Consider the following 27,747-nt stretch of genomic DNA (forward strand, 5'->3'; position numbering starts at 1 on the left):
CTCAGGAGGGCTGTGGACCTGATGGGGAACTGAAAAGAATGACATCACCAAAAACACACCTCCCAGACTTGCCAACGCCTAGCGCATGCGTATACAACCGTCCGCATGCGGAAAAACGTACGCATTATACGCGGAAAATCGTCCAGACGGCAAAATCATACGTACGTATAAGAAGGTCCGCATGCGTAAAATTGTACGCGTCTGACGCGTAAAAACCGTACGCGTTTAACGCTGAAAATGTCACTAACATGCGTCAATATAGCCGCAAAGAAGATAGTAAGTGAAATTTAAAGATATAGCAGCGGTATACAAAAGTGCCTGGGGACCACCAAAAACGTCATCACAAACATGAAACGGTCACCACAACCAAGTGTGACAATATGCAATGACAACAAAAGGGTGTCCCCAGAGCAAACAACAACCGCCTATACTTACAAAAAGGCAAGATACCACACATCGCTATGCGTTCAGCAAGACACATGGGAGTTTTCCTAAAAAAGAAAAAAGAAAAAAAGAAAAAAGAAAAAATTAGAAACAACACTAGAAAAAATGAGAGGAACACAGCCGTCCCAAGATTATCACACAGGCCAACCAGTAGGAGAAACAGTAAGCAGAGAAAGACAATCACAAAGGATAACTCATATACAGAAACTGAGATCATATTCTCGATTTAGCCCACCCAACCCCATAACATTAAGTTTTCGAATCCACCATGCTTCCCTACGTGCCAATTCAGCCTTTCTATTCAATCTATCCCGCCAATCATAAGGTACACTATCTATAACCTGCACCTTCATCTGTGCCACACCATGTCGAGCTGTTGAAAAATGAGACGACACAGCCTGTGTCGTATCATGATTCCGGATTGCTGATTTATGCGATGCCATTCTGTCTCGTAAGGGTTGTGTGGTCATTCCGACATATCCAAGGCCGCACGGACATTTAATTAGATAAACTACATAAGTGGAGTCGCAAGAATAGCGACCTCTAACAGTATATTGTGTGCCCTTGCATGGATGAGTGAATGTACCACCTTTTGCTATGTGGCTGCACAAATGGCAGCTTAAACAGGGAAAAGTACCAATTCTTGAACCAGTGGATAATGGATTAACAATCATGGAAGAACTCAATGAATTACAGCTACGTTGTCTAAATACTTTATCACGAATGGTGGGGGCCTTTTTGAACGAAAGCAAAGGAGGATAGCGGAACTCCGGTATCCGGGGGAAGGCTCCTTGCAAAAGGTGCCAATGTTTTCTAACAATACTGCCCATTTGTTGACTACAGGCTGAATAAGTTGACACAAAGGGCATACGAAATTGTTTCTGAGTTTTTTTAGAACGACATGAGTTAGGGGACAGAGTATGTTCTGGGTAACCTCTTGCTCTAAATTTGGTTTTAATTAACTCTTTATGGGTTTCTAAAGAATCTTGATCAGATACTATTCTCTCTACTCGTGTAATTTGTCCCTGAGGGATAGCATTCTTTACCGAGGGTGGGTGGAAACTTTGATAGTGAAGAAGGGAATTTCTATCAGTGGATTTAGTATAAAGGGTGGTAGTCAGTCTACCCGACTGCATAATCACCCTTGTGTCCAGAAATATTGCCTCATCTAAACTGCCATTTACAGTCAATCTAATTGCCGGACAACTAGCAGCCAAAGAGGATACAAATTCTGTCAGGGTCGAATGTGGCCCCGCCCACAAACAAAAAATATCGTCAATATAACGGAACCAACATTTGGCATGTTGATGAAAAAGGGGGTGGGTATAAACAAAACTTTCTTCGTACTGCCCCATAAAAAGTCCAGCATAGGACGGGGCCACATTCGACCCCATCGCTGTACCTCTCAATTGCATATAGTAGGAACCCTGAAAAGAAAAATAATTACATCGCAAGATGATATTCAATAAATCAATAACAAATTTCCTCTGTGTACAGGACATGTCGGAATACTGCATGAGGTACCATTCGATCGCCTCCACACCCCCATCATGTGGGATGGAGGTGTAGAGGCTCTCGACGTCCAAGGTTACTAAAAGGGTACCCTCCTCAACAGGACCAAAAGATCTTAATTTGTCTAGAAACATCCCTGTGTCCCGAATGTAGGACTCCAGAGAGGTCACCAGAGGTTGCAGAATTCGATCCACATATTGTGCCAATGGCACAAATATCGAACCCACGCCGGCCACAATAGGTCGCCCAGGTGGCCGGCGTGGGTCCTTGTGGATCTTAGGTAATGTATAAAAAGATGGAGTACATGGAGCCTCTTGTTGTAAAAAATTGTACAGGGCATCATCAATAATTACATCAGCTTTTGCCTGATCTAACACCTCCTTGATACGTAACTGTATTCTTCTGAGTGGATCAACATCGACCTTAGAATATACATCAACCTGTGCCAATTGTTCCAGAATCTCCTGAACATAATATTGACTATCTAAAATCACCACCGCGCCCCCCTTATCGGCAGGGCGGATGGTGATTTCAGTCCTCCTACTCAGTTGGATAAGGGTGGCATGCTCTTCCTTCGTTAGATTATAATCGACTCTAGTAGTACAAAAGTCCAATTCAATGGCCTTCATATCTTCCTTCACTCTCTCGATATATGAGTCAATCACCGGGTGACTGGGGGGAGAAAAATTACTTTTGTTTCGCAAACCCGTGCCGGCAAGAGATAACAGATCCTCCTTAGTGGTCACAACATCCTGTCCAGACTTTCGTTCCACTGGAAAAGTACCAAAAAAATATTTAAGTTTAATGTTACGAAAAAAACGAAAAAGTTCCTGATCTATCTGAAAAAAATTAGGCAAATTTGTGGGGCTAAACGAGAGGCCATAGTTGAGAACACGTTCCTCAATATCTGATAAAGAGTGCCCAGATATATTAACCACTAGGTTCGATTCTTCTGATCTTTCCTTGCACGTAGTGTCATGGAGCCTTTGTGACTGTTTGCGTTTGAACCTTGTGCCGCCTCTCCGGCGGCGTCTCTTCTTATTGTTGGTGAGTGTTCCCTCGATGAGGGCAAAAAATCACTTGAAGATGAATTATTAGGTTCTGAGCCAGTTGGATTAGCTCCTCTCTTTCCCTTTGGACGTTGCGGTCTGGAGTATTTACGATTGCCAGTCGGAAGGGAGGGTCGCTGCCAGATATAAACATATCCTGTTTTATAGTCAGAAGTATCCCTATGGTATTTAGACCGTTTGATCTCTACTGCTGATTTCCTATACTGTTCCATTTTGTTGTTTAGAACATCAACATATGATTGGTATTCGCCAGCAGCCATAGTTGCTTTCAATTGGTCTCCAGCACTGTTGATCTTTCCGTCTATGACGGAACTGTTTAAGCTGCCATTTGTGCAGCCACATAGCAAAAGGTGGTACATTCACTTATCCATGCAAGGGCACACAATATACTGTTAGAGGTCGCTATTCTTGCGACTCCACTTATGTAGTTTATCTAATTAAATGTCCGTGCAGCCTTGGATATGTCGGAATGACCACACAACCCTTACGAGACAGAATGGCATCGCATAAATCAGCAATCCGGAATCATGATACGACACAGGCTGTGTCGTCTCATTTTTCAACAGCTCGACATGGTGTGGCACAGATGAAGGTGCAGGTTATAGATAGTGTACCTTATGATTGGCGGGATAGATTGAATAGAAAGGCTGAATTGGCACGTAGGGAAGCATGGTGGATTCGAAAACTTAATGTTATGGGGTTGGGTGGGCTAAATCGAGAATATGATCTCAGTTTCTGTATATGAGTTATCCTTTGTGATTGTCTTTCTCTGCTTACTGTTTCTCCTACTGGTTGGCCTGTGTGATAATCTTGGGACGGCTGTGTTCCTCTCATTTTTTCTAGTGTTGTTTCTAATTTTTTCTTTTTTCTTTTTTTCTTTTTTCTTTTTTAGGAAAACTCCCATGTGTCTTGCTGAACGCATAGCGATGTGTGGTATCTTGCCTTTTTGTAAGTATAGGCGGTTGTTGTTTGCTCTGGGGACACCCTTTTGTTGTCATTGCATATTGTCACACTTGGTTGTGGTGACCGTTTCATGTTTGTGATGACGTTTTTGGTGGTCCCCAGGCACTTTTGTATACCGCTGCTATATCTTTAAATTTCACTTACTATCTTCTTTGCGGCTATATTGACGCATGTTAGTGACATTTTCAGCGTTAAACGCGTACGGTTTTTACGCGTCAGACGCGTACAATTTTACGCATGCGGACCTTCTTATACGTACGTATGATTTTGCCGTCTGGATGATTTTCCGCGTATAATGCGTACGTTTTTCCGCATGCGGACGGTTGTATACGCATGCGCTAGGTGTTGGCAAGTCTGGGAGGTGTGTTTTTGGTGATGTCATTCTTTTCAGTTCCCCATCAGGTCCACAGCCCTCCTGAGTGCTCTCATTGGCCAGCCAGATTTTAAATTGATTGGCTAATTACTTGTATAGTTCCTATTTAAGGAGGAGTTGTTCCTCTACTTGTTTGTATGGCTTCTGGCTTTGAAAAAGAGCTACTGAGCTTGAAACAGCGGGCTGTCAGCCGCTAAAGCCATTTTTTACCGATGACTTGTCATTTTTTATGACTTTTTCAATAAAGAGCTAATTATTTACTGAAGGTGGTGCCTGCTTCGTCTGGATCTACTTACTGTACTAGACACTCACTCAGTCACTGTTCATAGGCTAGCTCCTGCGCGTGTGTGCGCGTGCGTGCACTCACTGTCTGTAGTGTACACACACTCTATTTCCTTGTGATTACTACTGATTATTGTAACTGCTAGTTGTACTTCCTGACTGTTACTACTTACTTACTGTACTAGAAACTCACTCAGTCACTGTTCATAGGCTAGCTCCTGCCCGTGTTTGCGCGTGCGTGCACTCACTGTCTGTAGTGTACACACACTCTATTTCCTTGTGATTACTACTGATTATTGTAACTGCTAGTTGTACTTCCTGACTGTTACTACTTACTTACTGTACTAGACACTCACTCAGTTCATAGGCTAGCTCCTGCGCGTGTTTGCACGTGCGTGCACTCACTGTCTGTAGTGTACACACACTCTATTTCCTTGTGATTACTACTGATTATTGTAACTGCTAGTTGTACTTCCTGACTGTTACTACTTACTTACTGTACTAGACACTCACTCAGTCACTGTTCATAGGCTAGCTCCTGCCCGTGTTTGCGCGTGCGTGCACTCACTGTCTGTAGTGTACACACACTCTATTTCCTTGTGATTACTACTGATTATTGTAACTGCTAGTTGTACTTCCTGACTGTTACTACTTACTTACTGTACTAGACACTCACTCAGTCACTGGTCATAGGCTAGCTCCTGCGCGTGTTTGCACGTGCGTGCACTCACTGTCTGTAGTGTACACACACTCTATTTCCTTGTGATTACTACTGATTATTGTAACTGCTAGTTGTACTTCCTGACTGTTACTACTTACTTACTGTACTAGACACTCACTCAGTCACTGTTCATAGGCTAGCTCCTGCGCGTGTTTGCGCGTGCGTGCACTCACTGTCTGTAGTGTACACACACTCTATTTCCTTGTGATTACTACTGATTATTGTAACTGCTAGTTGTACTTCCTGACTGTTACTACTTACTTACTGTAGTAGGGACACTTACTCAGTCACTGTTCATAGGCTAGCTCCTGCGCGTGTGTGTGCGTGCGTGCACTCACTGTCTGTAGTGTACACACACTCTATTTCCTTGTGATTACTACTAATTATTGTAACTTCTAGTTGTACTTCCTGACTGTTACTACTTACTTACTGTAGTAGGGACACTCACTCAGTCACTGTTCATAGGCTAGCTCCTGCGCGTGTTTGCGCGTGCGTGCACTCACTGTCTGTAGTGTACACACACTCTATTTCCTTGTGATTACTACTGATTATTGTAACTGCTAGTTGTACTTCCTGACTGTTACTACTTACTTACTGTACTAGACACTCACTCAGTCACTGTTCATAGGCTAGCTCCTGCGCGTGTTTGCGCGTGCGTGCACTCACTGTCTGTAGTGTACACAAACTCTATTTCCTTGTGATTACTACTGATTAGTGTATTTTCTAGTTAGTGTACTAGGGGACACACTCACTGTTCACTGTTCACACTTACTGATTACCGATTTTTGTATTTTGTATTTGTACTGTAATAATCACTTAGCGATCTAATCACTTAGTGATTAGTGTCACCTCACCCAACAACCCACTCCATTAATGTACCCCACTTTTCACCCGCAGTTTTAAAAAACTTTTGTGTTTACGCCCAAAACATCTAAGATGTCTGGAAGTGGCAGCCAGCGCGGTTTGGGCAAGGGGAAGGGCAGCAAGGGAATCAGGAGGAGAGGGAGCAGCATTGTGGCAAGCCACGGCCGCGCCACCATGCACAGTTCCGCAGCAGCAGCAGCAGCGTCAGTGGCTAACATTCCTCCTATAGCCACTGGCCGTGGACGCCTTGGGCGCCGCCCAGCAGGAGCATCTGCAACTCACGCTGCAGAGACACAGCAGCAGCAGCGTTTAGCACCTGGTCCTATTTTCCTCCTGCCGGGTCGGAAACGTCCCATTGAGGAAAAGGATGCAGACACTGTGGTGCAACTGATGACGGAGGATGAGCAGCCCGCCATCAGCTCTGCATCCGACGCCTCCACCCTCACCACCACCACCACCACCCCTGTTCGCAGCAGCCGCCCAGCAGGGCCTGGGGAGGAGGCCAGTTCACCGTCAGTCGCCGACCTGTCACTCAGCACTCTTTTGACCCCAGGCATGATGCGTCAATTGTCTGCTGTTGTTGGCTATTTGGAGGAGGAGATGCTGATGGGCACTTTGGGGGATGAGGGATTGGACAGCAAGACTGTGGCGACAGTCAAGCAGCCCATCCATGCATCAGGAGAGGAGTTTGGGGGGTCATCATCTCAGCAGGACATGTTTCAGGAGGGGGAGGATGATGATGACACGGTTACAGACAGAGACTGGGTGCCACCAGCTCCAGGGGATGTCGTCATCAGCAGCTCTGAGGAGGAGGAGGAGGATGCGCTTGTGGGCCTTGCAAGGAGGCGCATCATTGCAAGCATTGGCAGCAGTAGGCAGGTCCCACAGCCTGCTGGTGTCTCAGGCTCAGAGGCAGCAGCAGCAGCATCTGCCAGTACCACCACCAGCCGCACCCAAGCCCCCCCCCCCCCCCCCCCAACCACCACAGGGAGACAGGCAGCAGCGGTTCCATGCTGTAGGGGGTTGTTTTTGTTACCAATCTGGCGCTTTTTCACCATGCCCACTGTGGACAGCAAGTACGCCACTTGCAACCACTGTCAGCGGAAGTTGAGCAGAGGTGCAGACCCCTTAAAGTTCAGCACCAGCTCGCTCATCAACCACCTTGCTGCGAAACATTTCCACCAGCATGAGGAGTTCCAGAGGCTGAAGGCATCTGGTGCTGGCAGTGGCACCACACCCATCACTGCACAGCCTTCAGCAGCAGCAGCAACAGCAGCCACCCGCCCTCCTGCTCTTCCAGCAGCACCAGCAGGAGTGCGGAAACGCACTGCTCCTCTCCCCTCTGCAACTCCTGCCGCCGACACTGAGGCCTGTTCTGGCAGCCAGTCCTCAGTGGCCTCCTCTGCTGTGTCTGCTGATTCCCGTGCCAGCAAAAGGCCACGCCAGAGCCTTTTGAGCGAGACCTTCCAGGGGGTGGTTAGGGCTCTGCCTCCCAGCAGCCGTCGCGTGCGGCAGCTGAACGGCTTGCTGGCACGGGCCATGTGCTCCCAACTCCTGCCGTACACGCTCGTGCAGGAGGGGAGCGACATGCGTGCGCTGCTTGCTTGTGCAGCCCCAGACTGGCAGCTCCCCAGCAGACACTTCTTCGCCCGCAAGGCCATTCCTGCACTGCACCGCTTTGTGATGGCCAATGTGGAGCGAGAGCTGGAGCACGCGGTTGGTGAAAGGGTCCACGTCACCATGGACTCCTGGAGCAGCCGCTTCGGGACAGGCCGCTACCTGTCCTTCACTGTCCACTGGGTCAGCTTGGTGGAAGGGGGTGAGGATGGGAGAGCAGCAGCGGGCACAGCAGCAGCAGCAGCAACACAGTGGGTGGTGCCACCCCGCAGGGTCAGGGGAACTGCAGCAGATTCCTCCAATCCTCTGCCATCCTCCGGCACACCTGGCCAAACCCCCCGCCTCAGCAGCAGCGTGAAGGCCCGCCACTGCCAAGCGCTGCTGCACTTGGTCAGCCTTGGGAAGACCAAGCTGACGGCAACCCATGTGTTGGCCAAACTCCAGGAGCAGGAGAGGATTTGGCTGACCCCCAGAGGCCTCAGAGTCGGAGAGGTGGTGGCCGACAATGGGGCCAATCTGGTTGCCGCAATAGACAGGGGAAACCTGACCCACATCCCCTGTCTTGCCCACGTGCTGAACCTGGTGGTGCAGAAGTTCTTGCGCACCTACCAGGGGATGGGCGAACTGCTGAAAACGGCAAGGAACGTTGTGCGTCACTTCCGGCGGTCGGCTGCAGCCTGTGCGAGCCTGGAAGACGTGCAAAAGGAGCTGGAGCTGCCACGCCATCGGCTGATCCTTGACGTTCCGACTCGCTGGAACTCCACCCTGGCGATGTTGGAGCGTCTGGTTGAACAGAAGCACGCTGTCAACCAGTACCTTGCCCTGGCCACTGTTTCCGCCACTCAGAGAAGGGACAAGACCAGCAACATCCCGTCCATCGTCCCCGATGATGACTGGAGGCACATGCAGCAGGTGTGCTTAGTGCTGGCTCCCTTTCTGCAGGCCACTAACATGGTGAGCAGGGACCATGCTATGGTCTGCGAGTGGGTGCCCCTGGTTTGTCTGCTGAACAGGGCCCTCGATGCTTTGCTGGAACAGGGAGTGGCAGCCTTGGACCAGCAGGAGCGGCAAGCAGCTGCACAGTCCACCTCTGAGGGGGAGGAGGAGGAGGACTTGGTGGAGGTCCCTGACCTTGCTGCTGATGAGGGGGATCAGCACAGTGAAGCTGAATTGGTGCGGGGGTGGAGAGAGGATGAGGCTGAGGAGGGAGAGGAGGAGAATGAGGACAGCACTGCCGCCGATGTGCCAGCACACGTGGCCCGCCTCTTCCCAATGGCAGCGCACATGCTGACGTGCCTGCGCAAGGACCCCAGGGTGATCCAGATGAAGCAGAGGGAGGACATCTGGATCAGCATGATGTTGGACCCACGCCTCAAGGGGAAGTTGAGCCAGTTCCTGCCGCCTGCAGGAGGAGACCCAGCGCAACAAATAAGGAGCTTGCAGCAGGCCCTTGTTGAGCGCTTGGAGGAAGCCTTCCCCCAGTCTTCCACCCCCACTGTCCAGCCAGCACAGAGGCAGCAGCAGGTGCCTGCATCCAGCAGCAAGCGCCCCACAGACCCGCTGTCTCTCAGCAACGAGCTCTACAGGACTGTAGAGGCTCTGGCAGCAGTGACTAGAGAGGAGGTGCATGCAGCAGCATCCTCTTCCGGTCACAGCCAGCGCCTGTCCCGAATGGTGGCTGACTACATGGGGTCCTACAGCGGGCTTGACAGCGATGCCCCTGTTGATCCCATGGAGTATTGGGTCAAGCGCCTGGAGATCTGGAGCGAGCTGGCGCAGTACGCCCTGGAAGTGCTGTCCTGTCCCCCTTCCAGCGTGCTGTCCGAGCGCTGCTTCAGTGCAGCTGGTGGCGTGGTCACCGAGAAACGCTCACGTCTGTCTCACAAGTCTGTGGACAGACTGACGTTTCTCAAGATGAACCAGGCGTGGGTGGAAGGCGAGTTCCTGGCCCCTGTTGTCGGCGAGAGGGGGACATGAACTGAAGAACCATCGTTAATGTGCCTTACCACCCTTTACCACCTCCTGGCTCCTGCTCACTAAGCCAGCCTGGTTCACTTTGACTATTACGTCGCCTGCAGCCACACATTTTACACCTACAGTGGGCTGCTGTGTACTGCCCTTCTGCTGTCTGTCTGTGTTTCCCACTGTCAGGGTACACAGATTTACCTTCTGCTGCCACTCTGCCACCAGCTATTACGTCAAAAAATAGCTATATCTGTGTAATTGGTTGTAAAACCAAAACTACAAAACCATTAAAAAAAAAAAAAAAGGTTTAATTTTTCTGAGGTGCCCGGGTTGAAAACTGTGTTGTCCCAGTTGTGTATTGGACACAATGTGGGCTGCACGACCGCTGTCTGGGACCTCCTGTTGTGTTTATTTACGCCCTGGTATCACCGCTAGGTACCAGGGCTATTATGTCACGCTGCCTGCCTGCTGCCACACTCACTCTACTCCTCCATTCCTCCTGCTGCTGCTGCTGTCTGTCTGTGTTTCCCACTGCCAGGGTACACAGAATTACCTTCTGCTGCCACTCTGCCACCAGCTATTACGTCAAACAATAGCTGCTCACATAATTACTCCTCCATTCCTCCTGCTGCTGCTGCTGTCTGTCTGTGTTTCCCACTGTCAGGGTACACAGATTTACCTTTTGCTGCCACTCTGCCACCAGCTATTACGTCAAAAAATAGCTATATCTGTGTAATTGGTTGTAAAACCAAAACTACAAAACCATTAAAAAAAAAAGGTTTGATTTTTCTGAGGTGCCCGGGTTGAAAACTGTGTTGTCCCAGTTGTGTATTGGACACAATGTGGGCTGCACGACCACTGTCTGGGACCTCCTGTTGTGTTTATTTACGCCCTGGTATCACCGCTAGGTACCAGGGCTATTATGTCACGCTGCCTGCCTGCCTGCTGCCACACTCACACTACTCCTCCATTCCTCCTGCTGCTGCTGTCTGTCTGTGTTTCCCACTGCCAGGGTACACAGATTTACCTTCTGCTGCCACTCTGCCACCAGCTATTACGTCAAACAATAGCTATATATCTGTGTAATTTGTTTTACAAACAAAACCAAAAAACCATTAAAAAAAAAGGTTTAATTTTTCTGAGGTGCCCGGGTTGAAAACTGTGTTGTCCCAGTTGTGTATTGGACACGATGTGGGCTGCACGACCGCTGTCTGGGACCTCCTGCCTGCTGTGTTTATTTACAGCCCTGGTATCACCGCTAGGTACCAGGGCTATTATGTCACGCTGCCTGCCTCATTGACTGCCTGCTGCCACACACTCATCCTCCTCCTCCTGCTGCTGAATTTACCTCCTGCTGTCTGTGTGTTTCCACTGCCAGGGAGCACATACAATGGTGCTTCCAACATGAGTGCGCCACCAGCTATTTGTTACGCTCAAAAATAGCTGCATTTCTTTAAAAAAACAAAAAAATTATATATACTTTTTATTAATACTGTGTGATATTTATTTTTAGAGGTGTCCGGGTTGAAAACTGTGTTGTCCCAGTTGTGTATTGGACATGATGTGGGCTTCACGACCGGTGTCTGGAACCTCATGCTGTGTATTTACGGCCTGGTACCACCGCTAGGTACCACACAGCCTATTATGTCTCGCTGCCTGCCTCATTGACTGCCTGCTGCCACACAATCATCCTCCTCCTCCTGCTGCTGCTGCTGAATTTACCTCCTGCTGTCTGCGTGTTTCCACTGCCAGGTAGCACATACAATGGCGCTTCCAACATGCGTGCGCCACCAGCTATTTATTACGCTCAAAAATAGCTGCATTTCTTTAAAAAAAATATAAAAGAGAAATAAGTGAAGAAGAAGAAGACGATATAGAAAAAGAAGGAGAAGAAGAAGAAGAAGAAGAAGAAGAAGAAGAAGAAGAAGAAGAAGAAGAAGAAGAAGAAGAAGAAGAAGAAGAAGAAGAAGAAGAAGAAGAAGAAGAAGAAGAAGAAGGAGAAGGAGAAGGAGAAGGAGAAGAAGAAGGAGAAGAAGAAGAAGAAGGAGAAGAAGAAGAAGAAGATGAAGAAGAAGAAGAAGATGAAGAAGATGAAGAAGAAGAAGATGAAGAAGATGAAGAAGAAGAAGATGAAGAACATGAAGAAGATGAAGAAGAAGATGAAGAAGATGAAGAAGATGAAGAAGAAGAAGATGAAGAAGATGAAGAAGATGAAGAAGAAGAAGATGAAGAAGAAGAAGATTAAGAAGACGAAGAAGACGAAGAAGATGAAGAAGATGAAGAAGAAAAAGATGAAGAAGATGAAAAAGAAGAAGATGATGAAGAAGAAGATAAAGAAGATGAAGAAGAAGAAAAAGAAGATGAAGAAGAAGAAGATGAAGAAGAAGAAGAAGAAGAAGAAGAAGATGAAGAAGATGAAGAAGAAGATGAAGAAGGAGATGATGATGAAGAAGATGAAGAAGATGAAGAAGAAGAAGATGAAGAAGAAGAAGAAGAAGACAATATAAAAGAAGAAGAAGAAGATATAGAAGAAGATATAGAAGAAGAAGATATAGAAGAAGAAGATATAGAAGAAGAAGAAGAAGATATAGAAGATAAAAAAGAAGAAGAAGAAGAAGAAGAAGTAGTATATACAGTACTGAACAAAATTCTGGACACAACTTCTCTTTCCACCTTTTTTTTTTTAAAGGAACATCCCCACATAATCACTTGCTGTTGTTACTTGGAAAAAAAAGATGTTTCTTGCATCATTCACCCTCAAAACAAGTGTTGGGAGCTATTTAAGGCCAATTCGAATAGTCAGCTCGAATAATGAGCTCGAACACCGACTCGAATAGTGAGCTCGAAGTCCGAGGTCGAATTGAATAGTAAAAAATATTCGACTGAATTCGAATAATTTACTATTCGAATTCGACCAAACTCGAATAATAAAAAGGGGTATCCGAGCACCACTATTTACATCTATAGAAGTACTGAATTTACCCACACTGCTGTTTGTGTCTTAAGGTGCTAGCGCACATTTTTGTTATACTTTAATAAAAAGCCCTGAGGGTATTTTTACTGTATTCAGAGCCCTTTTACTTGGTGAGGTGTGCTGGAAGGCTTTCTACAGGATGGAGGAGAATGGCAGATGGAGATTGCCTGAGACGCTGGGGGTAGCCATATACCCGGCAAGCACAGATAGACCGTGGAGGTCTCAGCACCTGGTGAGTCATTATCTTTAGGGGGGAGCATGGTATGTTGTGCATTTCAGAGGTGGTTGACTGCTGTTTTTCAAAGAATTTGTGACATCATAGTGCCTGTGGAGTCGCTAACCAGATTTGAGTGCTACTCTATACATTTTGAACCTATGTATGTATCGTGTGGTGTATGTTTGGGATGTGGGTGAAAACTAGAGTACCCAGAGGAAACCCACATAGACAGAACATACAAACTCTGTGCAGATAGTGGCTCCAGATCCTGGCTGGGATTAAAACTGGGGACACATCACTGCAAGGCAAACGTGCTAGCCACTACGCCATCATACTGTCTGCTTTGGGACTAGGACTTTATAGGGGAAAGCAGGTGCTGAGGGGAGTGGTCAATTCACATTCAAACCACCATTTAGTCTTTGTTTACATCTAAAATCGAAAAATCACTGATGCCAGCATTTTCTGATTTTTTGCACAATTTTTTAAGCGCCTCCCGGCGCTTACGTGCGTGCTGCAATTTTTTATAAAGTGCTTTTCTAAGAGCTTTTGCAGAGTGATTCTGTTTTTTTCACTTCCTGACTTCAATCAGGAAGTGAACTCTTTCAAAGTATTTACACATGAAAGCACTTGGGAAATCGATATAAAAAAAATGTTTTCAAGTGCTTTACGATTTTTTCTATAACTTCCATTGAGGCAAATCTCCCCCAAAAATGGTACAGGCAGCACTTTGGTGAACGGATCGGAATCGAACCGCTCAGATGGGCAATTTTGCAAATCGCTGGCGCTTAAAAAAAAGGCGAAAACGCCCTAGGTGTGAGCAAGCCCTAACTCTCGCAACAAGCTGGAACTCGAGTAATGATGATATTAGTAACATCTAGGTTGCAAAATTCATCGTTCGCAATAAGGAAAGTAATCACTCTAAGAAAGGAAAGGCATATTTCCCCCAGATTTCTAAAACGTTTATAAAAATAGTTACATTATTAGTGAATGTACTTTTCCCGTTTTACTGTCTGTACATTCCGTTAGTTTAGTGAGATTGTGGTGGATTGCTCACCCTGTATAAACCATCCATGATTTGTCACTGGCGCCTTATCGAGTCTCTTCTCACAGAAACCGAGATGAAGCCGCAGCCAGCCGGAGAATGACATCATTTTATTGCTAGGAATAAGTCTGCCGGGCTGGCTCTGGACAGGATTTGGCCCTCATACAAAGCCATTGACAGAGACTTCCTTGCGCAAACATCTTTTTTTTTCACAAGAGGAAACAAAGAGCGCTTCCACAAAACTTAAAGGAAAAGCTGTTTTAATTGGAGCCGGCCAAGTGAGGATGGTCCTTCAGATACTTCCATAAACAAAAGAAAGGTAGCAAAACTTATTGTAGCTTAAAGTGAGATAAAACGTGGATACAACATTTAATAAAATGGGTTTTCCTACTTTTTATTACCTATACAGTTACCATATTTGCTTTTGTGCACAAGTAATAATGTCTGTTTACAAATTACAAATTCCCAAAGTACAGTTTATCTGCACCGAAAGCTGCCGTTGCATTGTATTGCATAGCTGCTGTATTCATATACTAAAAATCTATATAGAGATCATTTCTCAGCTCTTTCTGCTTCTCAGCTAGGTACATCTCAGCTCCACAGTTTGCTAATGTATCTGACAGAGGAATGTAAACAAAAGATAATAATGTCATCAGCTCTTCAGATGCAGCCAGAAGTTTTCCACTGAAGCAAGGAGATTTCCACTGAAGAACAAAATGTTGTATGTCACTGTTATATTTTTTTTTAGAATACTATATATATATATATATATATATATATTTATTTATATTTTAGCATACTGTATATATTTTTTTTAGAGCAAAGAGAAAATACTGAGTTTCATACCACTTTAACCATTAGCCGACCGCCTAACGCCGATAGGTGTAAGGTCCTTGGGGCGTGGTTTGCAGGAGATTCTCCCTGTGTCAGTGTGATGCTTCCTTATTTGCGTCCCACTGTGGAGCGTTCGGCACGCACACTTCCGCCGTTGTGTGGTGGTTAGTGGGCGGGGACCAGTGCTTGCGCTCAGCCATGCTTCCCGATTGGCTGAGAGGTGAGGAGGGAGATGGGCGGGGGATGCCTTGAATACCTGCCGCTCTGTGTGTTAGATGCTCAGACTCTTATCTCCGAAGAGGCTGTCATTGGTGGATGGCGAAACATGTCAGATGCAAAGCGTCTGATGCCCTCTGCTACACCCTAGAGTCACCCTCAGAGTTATCCTCGGACCAATCTCTACTTACAAACCGTATCTCAGCTGGTGTGGTAACTATGATGCTACATACACCATGAACTATGTACTAACATCTAAATGCTACAAGTGACTTTTCCTATATATGGATACTAACTGGCCGCCAATCACCATATCTGCATGGCCTCACTTGCTTGTTTTGCTGTGCTTATTTGCATGCCTCAAGTTATAAGCTGAAGTTTTTATGAGCAGCCTGAGGGGCTTTTTTGAGATCTATTAATGAATCACATAGGACTGCGACTGAGTCCAATCCATTAAGACCTGCCAATCTTCATATGTATTACATGGGAGTGCGATTGAGTCCAACATATTGATATCTGCTGGCACCTATGTACATTTATATGCATTGCATGGGACTGCAACTGAGTCCAATGGGAAATATGAGAAGCCTGATGCTTGCGCTCTCTGTTCTGTGAATTACTTCAAGTTTAACATCACTTGTGGCCACGCACTAAATATAGGTAGAAGGCTGCGCATCCCTGACCCAATACTGTACAATTGAATGGTTAATCGCTGTGGCGCACACCGCCCCCCCCTGGACTAAAATGTACGCCCGCATCCAAACAATGCAATACTGGTCTATGGAGAAATTTTAGCTTCCATCATAGTTTTGCATGCAAAAATATAATATACTGGACATCTGCACCAACGTTGAGGTAAATCTCCAAGGCAGATGTCCTAACACTAAACTGACCTAAGTTAAAAGCACATGTCTTTACCCTGGCAGCTGCTATGCTAAAATGTGTAACTTACATTCAATACAGACAGCAGGAAACAAAGCAAGCACTCACCAATATGGGCCGCATCTGAATGACTCATTACCTCATATGCACCGCTTAAATAGCTCAAATACACACTCAGCAATCAGACAGATGCAAAACATATGCAAAACTGTGGCCACGCACTGACAAACTTAATTCCACCTTGTCTTTCTTTTTGTGGATTCCATAGAGCACAATTTCATATATGGAAGACGGTTTTGTTCAGATTGGTGTATTTTGGATAGAATAGAGGAATGTAGCCTCTAAGAGACCTGTTTGAGGGTGTTAACAAGATGGCTATTTTATAGGGCTTATTGTCCCTATTTATAAGGATAGTCCATGTAAATTGTATGTTGTATATGTCTCATTATATGTGATATATGTATTTTTGTACAGCATATATATATATTTCTAGATTAAAGGTATTCTTGCATGCACCCAAGGGTCCGTTGCTCTCTACACTTTTGTCCTTGCTGACATGGTGCATGTAGGAATTCATATTTATTTCTATATATGCAATTTGTATGAGCTTATGATAGGTGTTTAGTTCACCAGAGTACACAATAGGTTAGTTGCTGCCTTGGCGTCCATTTTCTTGTTCCTTTAAATAAGAATGATTGCAGTTTATATTTTCCCATGTAAAAAATGTAGTTGTTGGCGCGGCCCACTTTTTCTAACCTTGACGTACAGTCGCTCAGTTATCAAGTTTATGAGCTTTGGGGTCCTTGGTATCAATAAATTGTATGTTCCTATTGAAATTAAGCAAATCTGATTGACTGTTTGTGGCTTTGTCCCCTTTCTGAATTTGAACCCCAGTCACCCAGTGACCAAATGTACCAGGTTTGAGGCATCTGCTATTAACAGTGTAAGAAAGGCAGCAATTTAAATATTCCCCATGAAAATCAACAGGTGAATTTTGATTGGCTGTTGTAGGCTCCACCCATTTTCCTGAATATTAATCCCAGTCACCACGTGACAAACTGTGCAAATTTTGATAACCCTGCCGTTAACCATGTAAGAATGGCTGCAGTTTATATGTTCCAAGTGAAATGTGTTTTGGCTCCACCCACTTTTTTTTAACTGTGACACACAGTCACTTAATGACCAAGTTTGTGAACTTTCAGGTTCCTGGAATAAAAAATGTGTGAATGGATGCTGTTTATCTAGCAAGGAAATCTGATTGGCTGTTTGTGACTCCATCACTTTTGGTGAATTTGAACTCCAGTCACCCAATGACTGACTGGTGCAAGTTTGAAGCCTTTGCCATAAAGAGTGTGAGAATGGCAGCAGTTTTAATATTTCCCTTGAAAATCAATAGGTGGATTTTGATTAACTATTGTAGGCTCCACCCACTTTCCTGAATCTTAATCTTATTCACCAGGTGACCAAGTGTGCCAAGTTTGAGAACCCTGCCACTAACAGTCTAAGAATGGCTGCAGTTTACATTTTCCCATTTAAAATGAATGGCTGAAGTTTGATTGGATGTTTTAGGCTCCACCCACTTTTCCTGAATTTGTAACCTCGATCACCATCAAGTGACCAACTGTGCCAAGTTTCGGGACTCTGGCTTGATTATTGTGAGAATGGCAGCCTTTTCACATTTTTTCTATTGAGGTGAATGGGTGAAATCTGATTTGCTGTTTGTAGCTCCGCCCAGGTGGGAAGGGGGGACGTGAGACCCCCAGAACATATCATCCCAGGTAGTAAGGGATCTGTGTACCGTTTTCGAGTGATCACAGCACACATCGCGGCACACACACACACACACACACAAACACACACACACACACACACACACACACACACACACACACACACACACACACACACACACACACACACACACACACACACACACACACACACATCCGATTATATATACAGTATATAGACTAGTAGACCTAAGCCCGTTTAAAAACGGGCTCTAGGTCTGGGTTTCTGGGCGCGTAGGCGTGCCCGCCACCCGCCGCACACACGCCCACCACCCGCCGCGCGCCCGCACCCCACCCGCCCTCTCACACGCTGTCGCACGCGACCGAAGCCCGCTCACCCGCCACACACCCGGCAGCCCGCTCACACGCCGCCCGCTCGGCTCCCTGGCCCGTCCCCGGCCTCCTGTCTCTGGGTCCGTGCTGCGCACATGCGCAGTAGCCAGAAGCACGGACAATGCTACACAGAGACAGGAGGCACATGCATGGACACAGGGGTTTTATTATAGAGGATTAGCATTATTAACTGGTAGAATCTGTCATGTTTTTAGAGAGCACTTTGTAAACAGGACAATCCTGTGGTCTTTTGACTGTAACTGAAGGGGATATGTATATTTCTGCAAAGAATGTAGGTATGCATACATACACTGTGCGGAGTGTTCTTTACGGAGAGTTCTATGCACAGAGGGAGATGCTGCTTGCTTGGCAGTTGGATAAAGCTGTTAATTCCCACAATGCAACAAGGTTCACAGACAGTAAACGGTCAGGACCATGGTCATGACATCACACTGTGGAAGGAGGGGTGGGCGTTTCACCACGCTATCAGTCATACAGATTCCCCTGATGATCTATTCAAGAAAAGTTAAATATTTCTGGTGGAAAGTAGCTATCGGCTACTGAGTGGAATGAAGTTTAATCCTTGGTTAGAGTTTCTTTTTAAGTGGGCACCTTAGGTGCTCAAATTTCCCTTTTTTTGCAACAATTAACATGGACACCTATTGGTCATCCAAGTGTTAGTGGCATCCGATATATGGCTGTGATGGAGCTGTGGATATTGGTGGGTTTGCAGAGAGTCAAAGGTAGAGGTAGTGTTCATGTGAGAATAGAGTTAGGTTTCGTGATAGTAAAATATTGGTTTAATTTACCAATATTTTACGATTGAAACTACCACAGCCCAACAGTAGATCATCGATAATTTTACAAGCGGCTCTTTTAGGTGCCCAAATGTCTTCGGTGACTATTGTTAATGTCCGCGTATGGCAGCCCCCATGAAGCAGGAATGGAAGATACTATATAAAGTGGGATGCAGAACTTGGCAATAATAAGCTCAAATAGACAAAGGTCTAGTTCAACCTCACTCCAGAAGGGAAGCACCGTACTTTACAATATCCTTGAGCAATAACACATGAACAATAGTGAGTAAAAAAAACAACAACAAGCAGGCAAGATAATGTAATATAGATAAGTAAAAGGTCATGTGGCTTTAAGGATCCTATTGTTTTAACCTTTCACTTGACTACAGAGGAATTTGGAAATTGCTTATTATGAGTAAATTACTTCTGCTGGAAATTTGCAAGAAGTTTCTCATTTAGAGTAACTGCCCTTTGGTGCACAGTTTGTGACCGTTTTTACCCAAGGGAGAGGTTGAATATGAGAGAATGGAAACACTCGGAAGATCAGGCTTCAAACAGACAACATCACTGCAAATAAAGGACAGCTCACCGAACAATGAAGATGCTGCTGCACAGGCCAGGGGTAAGGAGGCGGTGGAAGCAGCAAACATTCGGGCTACCGTGGCTATTGGACCATAAGCGTTAATGCATATATCTGTTATTAGGTGCCAAAAGCAGGTGGGCGGATCCACATCTCGAAAGTTAACTAGCAGAGCTTTAACGCCAACTTTGGTTTCTTTTAGAAATCAGTTCTTCTAGTAGGGTGAGGTAGGTAGCGAAGGCATAACTTCAGGGAAGAAGCCAATGCATCCGCAGGGGGGCCAGGCCCCAGAGTAGTAAGGAGGCTCCAACTATTGCTGCACTACTTACAGTAAAGGGGTTCATCCTTCAGGTCAGGTGTTTTTGTGGCTACACTTATTATGGGTGTGAAGATTTTGAGGCCCCCAGATGGGCCCCCCAGGCTGTGATGGTCATCAGGAGTAGGCAAGTGTAAGGGTGTGAACATTGGGGGGCCCCATAAAGTTTTGCTGGGTGACCCCATGATTTGTAATGACACCACTGGTGGACGGGGGAATATATATAGAACATAGGAAACAGGTGAATCAGTTTCCTGTGCCTGCACAACATCATAAGGACATGAATAGAGAATATTTTAGGTAAAAGTTTACTTTTGGTGTTCAAATAGGGCATAGCAAATGTGGAAGCCCCAAAGACTGCTGTTTAGTACGGAAGAAGCAGACATCGTGAGGAGGAGTTCACTGACTTGCATGTCATGTTGCACTTCATGTAGCACCGGAAAGGAGAACCAGAAGGAGGAAGCATCGAAGTCACATGAAACACAATGTGACGCGCTAGTCAGTAAACTCCTCCTCACCACGTCTGCTTGGTCGGTACTGAACAGCATTAAACGGGAGTACCCAGGTGTTCCAAATTCACTATATCGAAGTCTTATACCAACATTATAAAATTGGGGCTCTGGCTAGTGATGATCGTAATTGGCTAATTATGTTTACGCAAAATTTCATATACATTTTCACAATTACACCTATACGTAATTACGATTCACAAATTCAATTGATTTTGTATAGTCATTCGTAATTTTGCTTAAACTTTCACGTCATTTTCCCGTCATTTTGTGCCAACTTTAACAGTGAATAGCAAAGCCTCCACGCATGCTATTGACACCAAAATTGCTACATGTGTTAAGGAGAATTCTGGGTACAAGTAAAAAAAAAAAATATTCCAAAACGACGTTGTAGTTTTTTAAGAAAAATTGGTTTTGAAACTCGGAAAAATTACAGTTTAAAAACCATTTTCCTTTGCATTTTTAAAATTTTCGCAAAAACTATAACTATGTACTACATGTATGGGGGCTTTGATATTAACTGCGAAATTCAGAACAACATTGTGAAATTACATGAAAATTACCTGAAAAATACACAAGATTTTGAAGTATTACTATTACACGCAAAATTAATTATGATTTTCTCTGAAAATTTGCATTACGGTGCATATTTGCGAATTTCTATGTAAAATCCTGGCTCTGGCCAAAAATGAACGTGGAGTGCGTTATATTTTAGTATTGTGGTAACCATACTTTTGGGCTATTTATCTAACTTGATTGGCTGTATTTGTACGGAATGGGGCCCTGCTGCATTGATCAGCTTAGTGCTTAACGACTGTTGGAGGAAATGTAAAATGGTATAGATCGTTCAACGCTACTCTTTATATTTATATGAGTCTTTGACCTGCTCTGAAATCATCTGAAAGCGCTCTGTGAGTGTATTCTATTGTATTCAGAGATTTCCCTCGAAGGCTATTTAAGGAAAGAATAATACAACCCTCCGAAATGTGTTTGACCATAAGAGCTGTTGGGTTTCCTGGTTGGTCCCCTCTATTAAAACAACGATTGCTTGGAAAGGAAAAAAAGGTTTCCTCCTCAGCTTAGTTTATAGTAAAAGGTTATGCTTTGCTTGGGCAGCAGCCAATGTTGTAGCTGAACTCGGTATTGTGGAGATACATGGGCTGTAATCTAAGTAGTAGTAGTAGGATTACTTAAAGTAACTATGAAATAAATGGATATTAGCAGTCTGAATTTCTCCTAAAGTAAGACTCCATTGCCCTTATTCACAAACAAAGAGGACACCGAGATCCAATATAGTGTTGTAAATCTTGATACCAAGGTGGAAATAATAAAGTATGAAAATATACTCACAAACCAGGGTTACGACAAAGGAAACCACTGTGATGGCTGGTGGGGGATTAGATCTGTCCCCGCTCAAGTTTAAAGTGGATCCAAGATAAACTTGTACTCATTGCATAATTATGTTCCTTTCACAAGTGGCTGGATAGTGTACTGGTTAAGGGTTCCGCCTTTGACATGGGAGACCAGGGTTCGAATCCTGGCTAGGTCAAGTACCTATTCAGTAAGGAGTTCAAGGCAAGACTCCTTAACACTGCAGGGTGGCCTCTTGAGCGCGTCCCAGTGGCTGCTGCTCTTGAGCGCTTTGAGTCCGACAGGAGAAAAGCGCTATACAAATGTTCAGATTATTATTATTATATCGTTTACAGGGCATTCCTCAGCGAAATACTTATTTTTTTGTTTTACTACCCTAATTCCCTATAAACTAAATAAGCCTCGCCCACAGCTCCTCCAGCGCCCAGGCACTCTGAGACCTATGTAGCAAGGGCTTATGGGAGATCAGTCTGGGTAGAGTGAGGAGGAGGTGTTACTAGCAAGGTATTTCAGAGGCAAGGGGCAGAGAGGGGAGAAGAGGGGGTGGTGTTTTCACAGGCTGAGGGCTGGAAATGCAGAGCAGCTTGCCTGAGTGTAATGATCACAAGCTCTTAGAAAATGGCTGCTCTTATTGTATCACAGGATGAAACAATCATGTACTGTTCAAGCTGTTTGCAGCTTGTTATAGTTATTTTTTCATCTTGGATCCACTTTAAGAAGTCACTCTCTGTAGATTGGAAAAAAAAGGGGTAACACCCCTCTACCAAGGGTGGACTAGACAATATACTGAGATGCAGGGCTGCCATCAGAAATTGTGGGGCCCCTCACACATCATCAGGCCTGGGCCCCCCTCTCTGGGACCACCCACTAGCCACTCCACCCCCATGTCCGTGCATGAAGTGCGCTGCGGCAAAAATGTGCATGGCTCTGACACTGAGGAAAGCTGCATGCACAGCATAAGTAGCAGGACCATGGCATGTTGTGGGTGGAGCCAAATACTAGAAAAATACAGGTAGTTCCCGGTTAACAAATGAGATAGTGACTTGTAGGTCCGTTCTTATCCTTTATCCGTTCTCTTTTGTCACTCTCTTTTCTTCCTGTGCCTCTTTTGTCCCCCTCGGTCTCTCCTCAGTTTGTGCCTCTTTTGTGTCCCTCTATGTGACCTCATGTTCTCGTCTCATCTCTTTTCTCCCTGTGCCTCTTTTGTCTGCCTCTGTTCCCCCTGTGCCTCTTTTATCCCCTGTGTTACCTCTTGTCCCCTTCTGTCTCAGCTCATCCTCCTGCCCTAGCCAGGTGTAGTTGCCCACAGTATAGGTATCCAGGCATAGGTGCCCCCAGTATAGGTAGCCAGGTATAGGTTCTCCCAGTATAAGTAGCCAGCTATAGGTGGTGCCCCAGTATAGGTAGCCTGGTGTAGATGCCCCCAGTATAGGTAGCCTAGTATAGTTGGTGACCCAATATAGGCCAGAAAGATTCAGGTGCCCCATTATAGGTATTCAACTATAGGTGGTGCCCCAGTATAGGTAGCCTGGTATAGTTGCCCCCGGGCCGGGCCGGGCCGAGGCATAGGCTGGAGAGGCTCCAGCCTCAGGGCGCAGTGTAGGAGGGGGCGCACAATTCATTCAGCTGTCATTCCTAATTGTGTATGAAGCAGAAAGAAATAAGAAAAGAGGATACATAGCAGTGACTGCAAGCCAGATAACTAGATATTAAGGTGTTGGGGAGGTTGCAGGCCCTGTGGCCCTCTTAGTTTAAAAGCAATCAGTGTGTGACAGCTGAGGTGGGAGGGATGGAGGGGCGCACTTTGGTGTCTCAGCCTTGGGTGCTGGAGGACCTTGTCCCTGCTCTTCCTGGTATGGGTGGCGCACCAGTATAGGTTAGCCAGGTACAGGTGCCCCCAGAATAGGTAGCAAGCTATAGGCGCCCCAGTATAAGTAGCCAAGTATAGGTGGTGCCCTAGTATAGGTAGCCAGGTACAGGTGGTGCCCTCAGTAAAAGTAGCTAAGTATACAGTAGGTGGGGCCCCAGTATGGGTAGCTAGGTATAGGTGGTTTCAGCCCCAATATAGGTAGCCAGGTATAGGTGGTGGCCCAGTATAGGTAGCTAGGTATAGGTGGTATCAGCCCCAGTAAAGGTAGCCAGATATAGGTGGTGCCCCAGTATAGAAAGTCCACTGTAGCCGGCTCACTCATCTGCTCCCCACGTTCAAACGCTGATGTCACTCTTCTCTCAGTGCCAGCAAATGCGGTCCTTCCAGCGCTTGGGGAGGCAGGGCCCCCAGAAGCCCTGGACCCCTCACTGCAGTGTCAGTTGTCCCCCCCCCCCGATGGCTGTCCTGCTGAGATGTATAACAGAGGCTGCAAATTAGGATAAAAGCAATTAATAGCTGTTTAAAAATAGGAGGTAGTGGTGGACTTTCCTCTTCCAAGTAGACTCCAAAATTTGTTGGGTGAAGTTTAAACAGCAGTTTATTATAATACTCCAAGGTGCAACGCATTTCACAAGTTTGATCCTGCTTCATCAAACAACAACTTTTCTATACACCCTTGTTTGTTAACACTCCTTTCATTGCTTGATGAAGTAGGATCAAACCTGCTCTGGACTTCCCCGTCCTCCTCTGCCAACCCAGATTTGGCACAGACAGTCCTGAAAGTTCAATAGCAATACCAGTCATTGGTGCGCACAGGTGCAGTAGTGCAGTAGCAGCTTTCCACTAGGGCTCCAGCAGAAATAGCTGAGAAGCAGCCACCTATAGCTCTATGCTTCCCTGATCTATAATTATGCCACTTTCCCTGGCCTAGTAGTGCTTAAAGAGACACTAAAGTGAAAAAAAAATGATATAATGATTTGTATGTGTAGTACAGCTACAAAATAAAACATTAGGTGCAAAGACATAAGTCTAATATTGTTTCCAGTACAGGAAGAGTTAAGAAACTCCAGTTGTTATCTATGCAAAAGAGCCATTGAGCTCCACGACTTTAAAAGTATCAGAGAGCTCTGTCTTCTGAAGCTTATTATCTCAAGTGTCTGTCAATGAATTTTCTTTTTCTCTGCAGAGAAGGATTCAAAAGTTCACTAGCCTGCTCTGTAAAATCATTTAGAATGCTGAGTAGCAGGAATACTCAACTTCGGATTCGGGTGAACCCCAGATAGTTGCTATCCGGAATTTCACCCTGGTAATTACAATCACCTGTGCAGGCTGGGCGGGGAGGTCAATCTTACCTCTCTGACGTCTTCTTCATTCCGCCCCTAAGCGCCTCCCACGATGCGCTCCAATCCGGCGTCACGTGACTATACACTTCCTCCTTCAACCTGGAAGGAGAAAGTGTTTGTACTCACGTGACGCCGGATTGGAGCGCATCGTGGGAGGCGCTGAGGGATGGAACGAAGAAGACGTCAGAGAGGTAAGATTGCCCCCCCCCCCCCCCCCAGCTCGCACAAATGATTGTAATTTCCAGGATGAAAACCCGGATAGCAACTATCCGGGTTTCACTCGAATCCGAAGTTGAGCATCCCTACTGAGTAGTGTGTAAACTGCAAATATTAGAGAATGATGCAATGTTATAAAAAAAAAATATAAAAAAAGAAGAAATAAATAAATGAGAATATGTTCTTTGCTACTAATGTTCTAATAATTACCCGTACTACACAACCAAATTCATTATATCTTTATTTTTTCGCTTCAGTGTCTCTTTAAGTTAACCCCTTGTGGGAATGCAGAGTGGACAGATCATTGACTGTACCTTAGACTTTCTTTTGACTAGCATTCAATACTACAATACAAAAGTGTTATCCACTACAGCACTGTCTGTTCATAACTAGCATTTTATTATTATTATTATTATTATGATTATTATTATTATTATTATTATTATTATTATTATTATTATTATTATTATTATTATCATTTCATCCCCATATTATTAATTCTGGCCCTCTACTACCCTTCCTCCCTCCATTTTACCTCTCCTGTGCTGTCTCACCTACTCAACCAATACAGTAATCTTATCTCAAAAATGGAATATGCTCCTCAAAACTATTGTACCATCTCACCAGTCTAGAGTAACTATCGTGAGGTCAGGAATAGAAAGTTTGCCCTCTCTCCCCTGGATGCATAGCCCTCCAGGAGCGAAGCAGGGCTTCTTGGTGCCTACTGCGAGGCCGCATAACGCTGAAGCTTGGTGCGGCTATAGCAGTAATGCTATAGTCTGTGCCCCATGCACGGGGTAATTCAAGGATCCGGCGATTGCTGGACCCCGAATTACTTCTCCCCCTTGAGTTGTGACAACTTGGGGGGCAATAGTATTTAACAATGCCCCCCTCCTCCAATTTGTGTGGCAGCAGGGTGAGTTGTCATTCGGTTTACCAGTCAGGAGTAGAGATGTCCCGAACGGTTCGCCGGCGAACGGTTCCCGGCGAACTTCGGTGGTTTCTGGAAGTGCTATTTGCCCCATAATGCTCTATTGAGCAAAACTTTGACCCTCTACATCACAGTCAGCAGGCACATTGTTGCCAATTAGACTGCTCGAGCCCCCCCCCCCCTATACAAGCAAGGTCCTTGTGCCATTTGACTCACTCGTCTGCCTACACTAATTAGTTAAGGGACAGCTGCTACCCTCCCTCCTCCATCCCTTCTACCTAATCCCTCCTCCCTCCTACCGGAGAGAGGAGGGTCTCATCTGCCAGGGAATTACATCTTACATTATTATCTATAGCGGTAATCGGAAAATAGCGGAATTTCTATGCGGAATTCCGTCGGAATTTTATCAAAAGCGTGTAAAAGCTGTATTTACTGTTAGGCAGAATTTTTAAGCCAATCAGAAGGATCGGAAGGGATAGACCCATCACAGAAGCTTAAAACATGCTGATTTCTGCATTAAAATCAGAATTTCTGCACCAAGTCTTAACAAAAACCAACCAATCCTACGTTAGCAACCAGCTCCTAGCTATCTATCATCAGCTATCCCACCCATTTTGTATATAAGAGAGGTGTGACAGTCACGAAGCTTGTGGGTTTCAGTCTGGTGTTTTGGAGAGAGGAGAGACAGACCCATATTAGTTGTTTCAACTAGGGTTAGCTCGTCGGATTCTGCGTAATGGAGTTTTCCATCATTCCGGTCGTAAATTGGCAATTGGAGGAGAGACAGACCCATATTAGTTGTTTCAACATAAAATAATAGTCTTTTTAAAGACTGTATATAAAACAAAAGTCTTTTTAAAGACTGTAAGAGAGAATTAGACTGAGTGTGAGCTATTAGTAGAGATGTCCCGAACCGTTCGCCGGGCGAATCTCTATGTGCCCTGTACTACTTCTGGGTCACTATGACCCGAAGTAGTACGCCTGCGCTGGCCCGGAGGTATGCGTCCTATATTGCCTGTTGCCGGGCACTCTCTGCGCATGAGCGTGACATCACTCATGATGTCACGCACATGCGCAGAAAGTGCCCAGCAATAGGAGCGCAATCTAGGATGTGCACCGGGTCATGTCGACCCGGAAGTAGTACAGGGCACATAGAGACGTTCACGGTTAGGGAACCGTTCGCGACATCTCTAGCTGTTAGTAGTAGTAGCTAGGTGTATTTGTGAGGGAGTGACAGTAGATTGTTAGTTTGAGTGATAGATTGTAGTGTAGTGTACTAGTAGTTGCTGTGCGGAGAGGGTTAGACAGAGCCAGCCAGGCCGCAGGCATAGTTTTTGACAGAGTGAGAGAGTTAGATGATTGATTAGTTGAGTGTAGTGCAAGTTTTTTTTTGTTTGTTTGTTTGTTTGTTTTCTAAGTTAATTTTTTTCTTCATTTTGTATTTTCTTTATTTCAACCCCTTATCTTCTTATCTGTTTTTTAGTTCAAGTTAGGTGAATTTATTTGATGAAGTGGCTGACCCACCGTGGTTGCCATTTGGTGGGTTAGGCACTAGCAGGCGTGAGCAGCATGGAGAAACAGAGCAGACGGTTGGCCAGCAGCCTGCAAGTGCTTTCTCGTCTGTCAGTACCCACCAGTCCAATGCTGAGCATCGACGTGCTAGAACAGGCCGCTCCACTGCTCCACGTGCACGCACGTCCCCATCATGGAATTAT

This window comes from Hyperolius riggenbachi, chromosome 3 (assembly GCF_040937935.1).
Source record: "Hyperolius riggenbachi isolate aHypRig1 chromosome 3, aHypRig1.pri, whole genome shotgun sequence".
Taxonomy (NCBI): Eukaryota; Metazoa; Chordata; class Amphibia; order Anura; family Hyperoliidae; genus Hyperolius; species Hyperolius riggenbachi.